This window comes from Macaca fascicularis, chromosome 2, assembly GCF_037993035.2.
Source record: "Macaca fascicularis isolate 582-1 chromosome 2, T2T-MFA8v1.1".
Lineage (NCBI taxonomy): Eukaryota > Metazoa > Chordata > Mammalia > Primates > Cercopithecidae > Macaca > Macaca fascicularis.
The window spans coordinates 125,916,160-125,929,325 of record NC_088376.1 but is presented as its reverse complement, the minus strand read 5'-3'; the positions used below and the strand labels follow the sequence as shown (position 1 = coordinate 125,929,325).

At 38.9% G+C, this 13,166-nt stretch overlaps 1 protein-coding gene and 1 pseudogene across 17 annotated transcripts in view; one reads left to right on the top strand and one right to left on the bottom strand.

The window, feature by feature from the left end:
• CADPS (calcium dependent secretion activator) overlaps positions 1-13,166 on the top strand; it is a 489,813-nt gene that overhangs the window by 55,456 nt on the left and 421,191 nt on the right. The gene's annotated exons all lie outside the window — the stretch shown is intronic.
• LOC123572018 (U6 spliceosomal RNA) lies at positions 1,962-2,074 on the bottom strand (annotated as a pseudogene).

Below are 13,166 nucleotides of genomic sequence, written 5' to 3'. Positions count from 1 at the left end.
GAAATAAGGTTGTTTTAACCCAACTTACTTCCCTGGGTGGGGAAGAATAATAACATACCCACTTTTGTAAGCAAATTTATTTGAGGATCAGTGGGGGTGGTGAGTGAGAGACAACCTCTAAGCCCACAAGTAGTCAATTCCTTGGGGACTGCCTCCAAAGCCTTCAGTTAGCTCAACCTTTTCCTAAAGAGACACCAGTTCAGAAATAGTTAAAATAGGAAAGGATTTTTTCCCACTATATATAGGCTTTGGTATGCATAACACATTTTGTCTTCCTTCTGGCCATAACAATATTTCTTATAAGTATGCTAAGTTTCATAGTAAGAGCAGGTCAGAGTATCATGCAATTGTTAATTTAAAGCTTTATTAAAATATATGCATCCCCCACAGCCACACTCTACAGGAGTTAAGTGGGTAGAGAAAAATTGATCTCTCTTACAGCCCAAATCAGAGAATGAAATGAGAAATCAACAATAAATATTTTAACCATTCAAGTTCTTCATATCATCATAAAAAGATCAATTTGAAGATTGCAGACACATCCCAAAGCTGTTCTCATCCAATCAGGAAAATATAGTTATTACTTATCTTTCCTTCTTTTAAGTAAATGTGCTTGAAGAAGAGAAATACCTGGACCTAGGGAGTGCAGGAAGGCACTGGAAAGAGAAGGGAGACTCAGAGAGAAGGAAAGACACAAACTCAGAGAAAAACATGCCTTTAACTTAAAAGCCCTATCAGTTGTTTTGCCTTGATTTAGTTAGAAACTCAAAAAGGTAGAAGCAGGAAGCAGCACAATAGGCCCAATTTTTAACAGAAACACATGGGGCAGGAGTGTATGATAGCAAGCTTCTAACTTTCTCATGGTCTGATTATTTTTATGGAAGTGGTATTGAAGCATAATGAATGTCAGAGAATTGTATAAATCCTACATGCACACACCCATGTAGTCTGCACCCAGATCAAGGAACAGAATGTTATCTGTCCCCCAGGAGACCCATCCTGCCCCCCCCTACCAATCACTTCTCCCCAACCCCTGGTCACCATTATCCTGATTTCTCAGACCATAGATTAATTTTTCCTATTTTTGAACTTTACGTAAATGAAATCATAGTGTGATGTCTCGGTGACTGGCCTCTTCACTCACTAATTTGTGAGGTAAATTTTTTATGTAACAGTAGTTGATTTTCAGTATGTGTAGAATTCCATTGACTATCACACAATATTTCACCCATTCTACTGCTCATTGGCATTTTGCTTGTTTCCAGTATAGGGCTATTATAATCTGTGTTGCCATGATTAATCTTGTATGTACCTCGTTAGTGAATATTTACCTACATATTTTATCTTCATTTATTTTAAGAACAGCAGTCTCCCATAATACTAAGAAATTGAAATTTAATTTGTCTTACGAAACTATATACATGTAAAAAGTACAGTACAATTTCAAAGGAATTGACTAGCTCTGCTAGGAGAGACACCAAAAAGAAGATGGAAGTCCCACAAAACCTGTCTTGTGAAGTTTGTATCAAAATGGAGTTAACTTTTAAAATGTTACAATTTTTTTAGTGATTCATTTCATTGACTAATTGCTTTGATCTTTAAAGTAATGAAAACAGTTGAAAGAGGAAAAGAGTGGGTACTCCCTGTGCTTAGCAATTAAGTTTCATGGAGATAATTCCTAAGGATGACAGAGGATAAAGTATACCCCAGCTTCATTTGAAACATGGTCTTGCAGCAACAAATTTGTGTTATATTTTCAGAATATGGCTTGACAGTTTTGAAGGAATTGTAAGTTTGAGAACCACCATAATCCAGGTTCTCTCATAGTGTAACTTCTTCCCAGGATTGAATTAGACGTGTGGAAAGTTATAAGCCCATACCAAGATGAACCATACATGTGAAACACACAGATTTAGAAGAAATTATATATTAAAAAAGTAAATTATCACCTGAATAGGTAAAAGAAATTTTTATATGAACTGCTTCACGAATTTATGTCATCCTTGCCTAGGGGCTATGTTAATCTTCTTTGTAATCATTCCAATTTTAGTATACGTGCTGCCCAAGTGAGCGAGCGTTTGTACTGATTATGTTTTTAAATGATAATATTGTGAATATATTAAGTTAAACATATTATGAAAAGTTCATCTATTTCTTTTTACTTTATTAAGGGAGCTATAAAAATTTAAAGTTACATATGTGACTTTTGTTACATTTTTACTGTGTTTTTAGATCTTCACATCACCTTTCAAAGACTGGTGGTTTGGCCCAGAAAGCAATGAGTTTGACAGGATTGGGGAAATGAATTTCTCAGGTGATATATTACAAGTGCTTACTTTTGGCATCTACCAGTGGATTTCAGGGCCTATATAGATTTAGTGCAGTTGCAACTATCTTTTACCTTGTTATTTCAAAGCTTCAATAGTAAGATTAATATAAATTTAGTAAGTGCTAACTGTGTGCAGAGATAAGAGAAATATATGGCCACTGTTTCTCATTGAAAAGTTCCACACATTTCATTCATTCATTCATTTGTTCATTCAATAAAAATTTATTGAGCTTCTACTCTGTGTTGGCAACAAGGCAAAGCATATGAGATTTGGTAGTAAACAAAGCACAGCCTCTACTGTTCGTTGGCCACTTGTGTGTTTTCTTTTGAGAAGTGTCTGTTCATGTCCTTTGCCCACTTTTCAATGGGGTTATTTGTTTTTTGCTTGTTCAATTGCTTAAGTTCCTTGTAGATTCTGGATATTAGACCTTTGTCAAATACGTAGTTCACAAATGCCTTATCTTATTCTGTAGGTTGTTTGTTGATAGTTTCCTTCACTGTGCAGAAGCTCTTTAGTTTAATTAGGTCCCATTGCCAATTTTTTTTTCTTATAGCAAGTGCTTTTGAGGACTTAATCATAAATTATTTCCCAAGGCTGATGTTAAGAATGGTATTTCCTAGGTTTTCTCCTATGATTTTAATAATTTTAGGACTTATAGTCAAGTCTTTAATACATCTCGAGTTTATTTTTATATATGGTTAAATGTAGGGGTCTAGTTTTGTTCTTCTGCATATGATTAGCCAGCTATCCCAGCACCATTTATTGAATAAGGAGTCCTTTCCCCATTGCTTATTTTTGTCAACTTTGTTGAAGATCAGATGCTTGTAGGTGTGTGGCTTTATTTCTGGGTCCTCTATTCTGTTCTACTGGCTTATGTGCCTGTTTTTGTACCAGTACCATGCTGTTTAGGTTACTGTGGCCTTGTAGTATAGTTTGAGGTCGGGTAATGTGATTCATCCAACTTTATTCTTTTTTCTTAGTATTGCTTTGGCTATTTGGGCTCTTCTTTGGTTCCAAATAGGTTTTAGAATAGTTTTTCAATTCTGTAAAAAATGACATTGGTAATTTGATAGAAATAGCATTGAGTCTGTAGATTGGTATAGGCAATATGACCATTTTAATGATATTAATTCTTCTAATCCATGAGTATGGAATATTTTTCCATTTGTTTGTGTTTAAACGTTTTTGTCCTGTGCCCTTCTAATCCTGTGCTTTCTCCATCAACCGCCATCCACAGCCTCAGAAAACAGCTCATTTAATTTCTACCAGAAAGTCAGAGATTCAGGAGGGTCAGTAACTAAAAGGGTCTTACACATACATACATAAATCATTTGCCTGGAGAGCCATGCCCTCGGTCTGATGCTTTCAAATGCTCTCTCATATGGAGAGATGCATAATCCACTCACTTATAATTCAGAAAGGGGTCCAACGTCAATTTCCTAAAAGAGCTTTCTTTTAGAAGATAGAGAGGATGCATTTTGAACCATTTAATTGCTCCTATGAGTGACTTGCATAATGCCTATATAACCATCTAGACAGCACATGTTGCCTGAAACAGCACATGCCAGTTATTTTCTTTGCTGCCTTTAAAATGAAATTGCATGCGCATCTGAAGCTGAATGGCTCCTGATGTGTGATTATACCTTTACCCGGATTCTAAATAGAAAAGATGGCTTTTTTAATTAACTCATTTTCTAGCAGGAAGGGATCATTTCTAAGGAGTGACAGTTTCTGTGTTCAGATTTCAGCTCTAGTCCTCACTCACTGATGAAACTTGGACGTATTAGCCAGACAGCTTGAGCAGCATCACCTCACTTGAAGGCCACCTTATGTATTAAGGCAAAAGGACTTTTTAAAAAGTGGCATTTACTTGATTATATAGTAAAATAATGCACATTGTATACAATGTACACATGCAGGAAAGTATACAAAAGTAACTTAACAATCACCTGTCTTTCCACCACCAAAAATAAATATCATGTGTTAACTTTTTTGTGTACCTCCTTCCAGTTGTTTTTGAATATTTTTTAACAGTGGAAGCCAAACTATATCTATATAATTATGTATTTTGCCTCTTTTACTTGGCGTTACTGTGTAAATACTTTGCCTCATAATGAAAATCTTTTTAATGTAATTTGCTTTTATATATACCATTAGATAAGATAAACGTATTATTTAGTCTTAGGAGGAAATATAAGTAGGTAAAAGACATTTAAGCCATTAAAAAACACTGAGGTAGATAAAAGCTGTCTTAAAATATTAAAGACAAATAAATACTAGTATCTGTAAAGTTTCATACTCTCACATAATGTCCTTTCTTTTGTTTTAAGTTTATAAATTAATTTGCTTAAATTATGAAATTTAGAGACAACGGATGTCCTCATTTTGGGGAGAAAGATGCTTTCTAACAAAAATCAGCCGATGAGGATTTAATAAGCACCAGCCCTTGCCCCGTATGAAAGAATTGTGAATTACCAGTTACAGCATCGATGCCATTGTTCAGCTGCCTGAGCAAAACATGAGGTGGCACACCTGTCAGAGAAGGAAGAGAAGTGACTGCTGGAGAAGGTCTTAGGAAGCCTTAAACTGGGCTTTGAAGGATGGGGTAGGATTGAAATAAGACTTTATAATGCAGGGCTTTTAGCAGTCATATGCCATATTCCTTAATCTACAAATGGTGGGCTTGCAATTATTTCTAAACAACAAATATAAATCCATAGTGCCAAATGCATGCATTTTCTTGAGGCTTCCAGTGTGGATGGTGTGTACTTCTGAGAGATGGAAATGACAAGCAGATAACTCTAGAGGTGATTATGCAATGAGCAGTTCTGGAGGAGTGCAGGAGAATGTTGGCTTACAGATTTTTTTTTTTTTTTTTTTTAAATAAGATTGGCTGGTAGGAGGAGTGGGTAGAATATGTGGAAAAAAGAGGAAAGAGCAATTAGGTAAAAATGTTAGGCTACTCTCTTAGTTAAATATTAACAATATTGTGGAGCATTTGACTTGATTTATTCAAATGTGCTTTCCCTCCAACTCCTTTTGCAATTTACATCACTGACTCAGCTTTTGTTGGGGCATCAACCTCTAAGAAAGCTTGATGAAAGCTAAGAACCACGGGTCCCAGTTTAAGAAGGGCTGGTTTATAAACAGAATCTGGTTATATAAACTACTATTCCTCTATTCTGGGTTTGTTTCCCCACCACCAGTACCAGTTCCTTTGGATTTTGTACCAGGTTCATTTGAATTGGAAGGGGAGAAGAAAGCTCAGCTTAACTGGCAGCCTCCTTTGTGCTTTGTGAGCAGCTCTGTGCTAGGCACCAAACACACATAAGAGCCCTGCGTCCTCACAATCACCATCACAGTCACAAATGGGCAGCATTTCTACTTGTGGACCGGGAGTGGAAAACCCAGGAAATGACAGTGGGATATTCAGCAAAGGAGGCTTACAGGGAACAAAGACCCTCAAGAGTGAAGCTATGGTTTTAGGATACAGCTATTCAGTTTTCTATGACTTAGCATGCAAAGACATGGATTAATTCTGCTACAGAACTGTATTTTAGCTGGATAATGGAAGTCATTTTGTTCTCTCCATGATTATCAGAAATTCATACTCTGGGAAAGAACAGACAACAGACCATTTGTAAAAACCAATCCAAGTAATAAAAAAGTTAATAAGATACTTTCATGAGAATTTCCCCCAATGATTTTAATATTTAGTTGGCATGTACTTGAAAAGCTGCTTCTTAGAAATTGATACTCATTAATGATGATGATATTAATAATAATAATATCATATGACCACTACTACTAATATGCTTTGAGTGCTCATTATAAACTGGTAGTTATATTGGGTGCTTGTGTGAATAAAATTGCTCAATTATTTGGCCATAGATAACATCATCGTCCTTACCTTTTAGAGGAAAAACTGAGGCCCATGTTCCCTTACATGGAAAATGGTTTTTAGTTCAGGTCCATCTGATACCAAAACCATGCTTTTGACTGCTACTCTCCATTGCTTGTTTAGAGCTGAAAGGGATCTCAGGGAAGGTCATTTCCCATATTAGGGGCCCCTAATGGTAGTGGCTTGACCCGCATCACACAGGTCCTTAGCAGCAGAGTTAGAATTGCATCCTGGTCTGTGGCTGTAAGTAGATTCAAAAAATATGCAGGCCAATGTGGACCACTCGAAAATAATCCTGGTATTCAAAGATTATTTGTGAGTGATATGGCTATATTGTGGCAATTGCAGCAAAATTAAAAAGCAATGTTTTATGTTAAGATGTCATTGTATGTGTTCAGAATGGTGGGGGTGAGAGTCTATCAAAGAAACATCCACAGTTTTATATTCTGATGTGTATGGTATTACCATACACGTATTTGTTTCACGGATATTATGCATCATCTACGATATGACAGGCACTGTGCCAGAGGATGGAAATACAGCAATAGGCAAGACAAACCTCATCCCTCCTGTTGTGGACCTGACATTCTAGTGGAATAAGACAGAAGACTGTTCAAGTAATTAATAAGAAAAATACCGGAGAGTGATAAGTGCTTTGTATAATGTTAAAGCTGGGTGGTGCAATAGAGACCTCTTGGGAGCTACTTTAGATTGGGCAGTCTGGGGAGATGACAATTAGGCTAAAACCTGAACAACAAAAGGAAACAGTCACATGAGATAAGAGGAATGAGTGTTCCCGGCAAATGTAACCATGATTGCTGTGGAAAAGCTCTGAAATAGGACAAACCCTGAGATTGGCTTGCTTGAGAAAAAGAAGGCCTGTGGCACTGGCATCCAGTAAAAGAGGGCAAAGGTAATAACATCACAGAGGTGCCCAGGGGTTTGCTCTTGTGGATATTTCTGAGCCAGAGGAAACAGTTTGAACGTTATTCTAAGTGCAATGAGAAGCCATTGGATGTTTCAGGCAGGAGGAGTGACATGATTCAATATATTTTTTTAAAAGATCACTAACATCTGGGAAGTATGAAAAGCAACAGTAGGAGCTGGGATTTCAATGAGGAAACATGACAATTGATCAGCAAAGGACTGTGGCAAGGACTCAAGTGGCAGCAATGCAGATGTACAGAGGTAGTAGGATCTGAGCTATATTTGGCAATAGACCCAACAGAACTTGACGATGGATTAAGTGAAGGAAAAAGAAAGAAAAAGCTAAATCAAGAATAGTGTCTACATTTTTTGTTTGTGCAGTTGAGTACATGGTGGTATTGTTTACTGAGCTGCAGGAGGAAGAGGTTTAGGATGGAAAAGTCCAGAATTTTGTTTGGGCTGTGTTAGGTTTGAGATGCATATTGTACTCCACCATGCAGGTGGAGGCACCCATTAAGCATTAGATCTAAGAGTCTAGTGCTTAGTGGAAGGTCAAGGCTAGAGATACAGTTTTGAGTGTCATTTGCATAAGAGGTGGCACTTAAGGCCCCCTATTGGATGATAATATCTAAAGAGAAAGGACACTGAGGAAAGGATACCCAGGACAAGGCCCTGGCGCTCCCCAACGTTTGACGTCAAACAAAGGAGGCGGAATAAATCATGGATGCTGGGAAGGAAGGTCGGGGAGACTGAAGGAAAACCATGAGAATGGTACCCTGGAACCTAAGAGAAGTTATACAAATAAGACATAGCTGGATGCCACTAAGGAAAATAAAGAATGATGATGACAAATAGCAATCAACCTGGGCCTGAAGCGGGACTTTTTGACCCCACCCTTTGACCCTGAAGACTTTTAAGAATAGGTAACCAGACCACCAGGAGAGCTTCAGCCTGTCTCTCTTTCTCCACTTTTACTTTTTCTCTCTCATTCTCTGCCTCTTGACCTCTCTAAGTCTCATTTTCCTGGAGAGTCAGACTCAAAATCTTGTACCCCAGTTTTCTCATAAGGCTAGCAATTTTTTATCTCATTTATTATTTTTATTCCATTTAGATATATTCAGCATTTTATTCCATTTAGAAATGTTCAACATTTAGAAATTCCAAGTTGGGGGAGGGCGCAGTGGCTCATACCTGTAATCCCAGCACTTTGGGAGGCTGAGGCGGGCAGATCATGAGGTCAGGAGTTTGAGATCAGTCTGGCCAACATAGTGAAACCCCAACTGTACTAAAAATACAAAAAATTAGCTGAATTTGGTGATGTGTGCCCGTAGTCCCAGCTACTCGGGAGGCTGAGGCAGGAGAATCACATGAACCCAGCAGGTGGAGGTTGCAATGAGCCGAAATCGCGCCATTTCATTCCAGCCTGCACAACAGTGCAAGACTCTGTCTCAAAAAGAAAAAAAAAAGGAAAAAAGAAATATCAAGTTGGTAGTACCTAAAAATTGATGGGAAATAGCACCCTCTTGACAAAATCTAGATGTATAACGGTTGACCCAGAAAAATGAACTTCAGTAGAAATAATGGCCAATGAAAAAATCACTGTGGCAATATATATTTGAAATCTTTGTGAATAAAAACTGGTAGATGAAGTAAATATGTATTAAAGATTTTCAGGCCGGGCGCAGTGGCTCACGCCTGTAATCCCAGCACTTTGGGAGGCCGAGGTGGGTGGATCACAAGGTCGGGAGATCGAGACCACGGTGAAACCCCGTCTCTACTAAAAATACAAAAAAAAAATTAGCCGGGCGTGGTGGCGGGCGCCTGTAGTCCCAGCTACTCAGGAGGCTGAGGCAGGAGAATGGCGTGAACTCGGGAGGCGGAGCTTGCAGTGAGCCGAGATCAGGCCACTGCACTCCAGCCTGGGGGACAGAGCGAGACTCTGTCTCAAAAAAAAAAAAAAAAGATTTTCAAAAGAAATAAGCTCAGCCCTATGAAAATAATTGATAAAAATAAAGATTGAGAAATTGGAAATGAAACTTGCTTAAAGAATAATGACCAGGCTCGGTGGTTCACATCTGTAATCCCAGCACTTTGGGAGACCGAGTTAGGTGGATTACTTGAACTCCTGAGTTTGAGACCAGCTTGGCCAACGTGGTGAAACCTCATCTCTACTAAAAATACAAAAATTAACTGGGTGTAATTGTGGGCACCTGTAATCCCAGCTACTTGGGAAGCTGAGGCAGGAGAATCACTTGTACCCAGGAGGCGGAGGTTGCAGTGAGCTGAGATAGTGCCACTGCTCTCCAGCTTGGGAGACAGAAAAAAAGGAAATTTGATTAAATAATTAAATTGGCTTACTGATATGTGTCCAAGAAACAACTGCCTTGATGAAGATTCTCCGGTGTTGATTTAAGTCTGATTAATGTTTGTAATCAAGACATTTAGACATTAGTAGCATTGAAATGGCAGGGTCAAATGCTTGGGTCAAAATGTCTTATTCCCTGATAGACCCATTTTGTGCAATAATATATGAGGAACACAAACTATCTTTAAAATACGGGAATTAAAGACTCATTGAAGTCATCTTTAATTTCAAAGCCCTTGATTTGAAAAAGTGATCCCTTTTGGACTGTAGCCTTCACTGTCCCGAGACTATAAATATTAGAGAGGAAATAATTATTCCAGAATCTTATTCAGGAAGAGTTCCTGATTCCTTGCCTGAGCAAGGACAATTTCTAAATTAGTGTCATTTGAATTAGTGCCTTTTCAACTGCAAACAGTTCTCTCAAAAATGCTTGCTTGTTTCCTTTTTTAAAAAAAATCACATTGGGTTGCAATTGAGGTTAATATTAGTTAAATTCTGCTTTGATCATTAAATTCAGTAACATACTCTGCCAGTTACTAGCTGTATGTCCTTAAATACGTTACCCAATTTCTCTAATCCTTTTTCCTCAACCATAAAGGGGACCAGTAACACACACCCCACAGGGTTATTGTCACGACTAAGTGAGAGGAAGACTTTAATGCCCTGTTTCTTTTTATTTATTTGGAGATAGGATTTTGCTCTGTTGTCCAGACTGGAGTGCAGTGGAAATCACAGCTCTCTGCAGCCTTGATCTCCCATACTCAAGCAATCTTCCTGCCTCAGCCTTCTGAGTAACTAGGATTACAGTTGCGTGCCACAACACCTGGCTCATTTTTTTCGTTTTCTTTTTTTTAACTGAAGACGAGGTCTTGCTATGTTGCCCAGGCTGAATGCCCTGGTTTAAAGTAGATGCTCAATGAAAGTCTTTACTATTGCTACTATTGTTAGTATGCTGTACATTTTCTATGTACAGAATGTAATTACTTTAGCTATTTGGTCTGAACAATTTGTCTCCCAAATAGTTTGCAAATTTTCCCAGGCAAGGGTTAGGCTCTTGTGCTTTATTAGTGTCTTTCATTCCTCTGTATCAGTCATAGCAGAACACAGCTGGCAGAACACAGCTGCCTCATCCAGACTGGGTAATTGAGGGGTACATAATGAAGGGATTATTTAGAAAAGGTTGGACAGAGCAAGGAAAAGCTATAAGGGATGGAGAAACACCCTGGGGCTAGCAACAGCAGGGAGCCCATAGCTTGTAGAGGCGGGGAGGAGGTTACCAGTGAGAGCTTGGAACACAAAAGACAGGCCACTCAACAAGAACTGTGGTTTTAGACAGAGAAGTGCCAAAGTCTATCTGGCAGGAAGGAGTCAGTAGATTAAATACTTCAACCTCTCTCTCTTCCCACCCTGATCTCCTGCTGGTGCCTCTCATTAGCTGAGCTCAACAGAAAAGCATCAGGCAAGAAAGCTGGTTACAGCAGTCTATAGAAATCAGCATCCCTGAGCAGAGCAGAGGGGAAAAGGGAAGAGAATGGATCTAGGGAAGTAAAATGAGCGTAGGCAGCAGAGCCTCTTCAGCCTTCAGTTAGTACAGCTGCTTTACGTATAGTTAGTGCTGATACGTTTGTGGAAGGAAGGGAAAGGAAAACTGATTGAAGGCAGTTCATAAACTATAGATGATTCATCTTTAAATGAAGATTGAGAAAAACACTACGTAATAGCATAGTAGTTTAGAGGTAAGATTTGAAAGCAGACCAACCCCAGTGTGAAATCAGACCAACCCCTTAGTGCTTCCTAATGGAGTGATCAAAGGCAGTTACTAAATGACTTAGCCTCACTTTCTTCCTCAGACAAAGGGAGATAAGGTTAATACCTACTTCACAGGTTGCCTTTGAGGAGCAACTGAGAGGATGGATACAGTACACTGGGCACAGAAAGCAGTGCTTCAGAAATGTTAGCAAATGAATTCTCAATAACAGTGAGCGGTTCTCGACTGGGGGAATTTTGACCCCTAACCCCATTCCAGGGAACATTCTGCAGTGTCAGGAGGTATTCTGGGTTGTAACAGCTGGGGAGTGCTGCAGGCATGTAGTGGTTACAAGCCATGAATCCTACTTCAATATCTCACCATGCCTAGGACTGCCACCCACAGCAAAGAATTATGTGGCCCAAAATGTCAATAGCTCTGAGGTGAGAAATCCTTCCCTGTACTGATTTCATCTCTGTATTTCCATCCTTGGGCCTCTATATTTCTTGATACTGGTTCTTAAAATTCATGATTATTTATACTTTATTCACTCTCAGTCAATTTGAGATTTTTGTTCTCCTCTTCCCATTGAAAGGTCAGGACATACTGTGTATATGGCATTTCAACACTATGTGATTTTGTCTTTTCACAATTTCAAGTAAATGAACAAATATATAAATAAATGTAAAATATAAATCACTGTGATATGTTGTAATCCGAACTACAGCCACCCACTATTAAAGCACTTATGTCAAATACATGTTATAGATTTGCAAGGCAACAACAATACACAATACAGAGCGATTTCTAGGGGTGTTTCAAATCACCAGGGAGCAACATATTGAAACATGTTGTTACTGCAGCTTTAATCTCTGATGAGCCTCTTCCCAAAATAAAAAAAGCCAAAAATAAACTCATAAAGCTAGTGAGTCTAAACTAGGTCGGTGGAATTAAACATTAATATAAATAAGGGCTGTCCTTCAACATAATGTGAATGTATTTCTTCTCTCTCAGTCGCTCACCCCTATCACCCAACTCAGCCCTATTCTACCCAGAATTGCCCCTGGAAACAGTGGCCTTTCCTCTTCAGAACGCTATTAAAACAGAATACCCTTGGCCTCAAGATGGCTCTGAGTCTTCACTATGTGTTTCATCTCCTCCAACCTCAAAGGCGGAGTTGTTTTCCCAGCTCCCCAGTTTATTCATTTATCTGTCCATTCATTCATCCATCAAGTATTTATTGTGGTCCTTGACTTAAGCAGTACAGACATAATGGTCCCTGTCCACATGTAGGGGGATGGAGACCTTCATCAAGTAAGCAAACAAATTAAGATGTCCTGATTGTGACCGGGGCTGTTCAAGGAGCAGGGAGGCACCAGAGAAAATACAATCAGAGTCCTACTGAGGCAAAAAGACTCAGGAAAAGTCTTTTTGAGGTAATGACGTTTCCAGTGACATTAGAAGACCTTCCAAAAGAAAGGCGGGAAAAGGGAACCTAGGGAGAAGGAGCAGCCTGGGCAAAGGCCCCAAGGCAGGGAAAAGTTGGATCTGTTCAGGGATTAGAAATTGGCAAATGAGGCTTCACTGGTGAGAGGATGTAGGACAAGATTAGCAGGAGAAGAACTTGAAGTTATCCTGAAAGTTATCCTCTCGTGTCCTGGGAAAATGAGAGGATTTTTAAGCTACACGGCGACTTACTGTCTGTTAACATTTAGAGTGCTTCTTCTATGAGCCGAAAACACTTTACAGATGGCAATGCTAACACTCACATTCACCTTGTGAGATAAGAATGATGGTTATACCCACTTTTACGGATGAAAAATGGAGGCATAAGGAGGGTAAGAAACCCAGGATCGTATAGTTATATATAGGGTTTCTTATCTCACCACTGTTGAC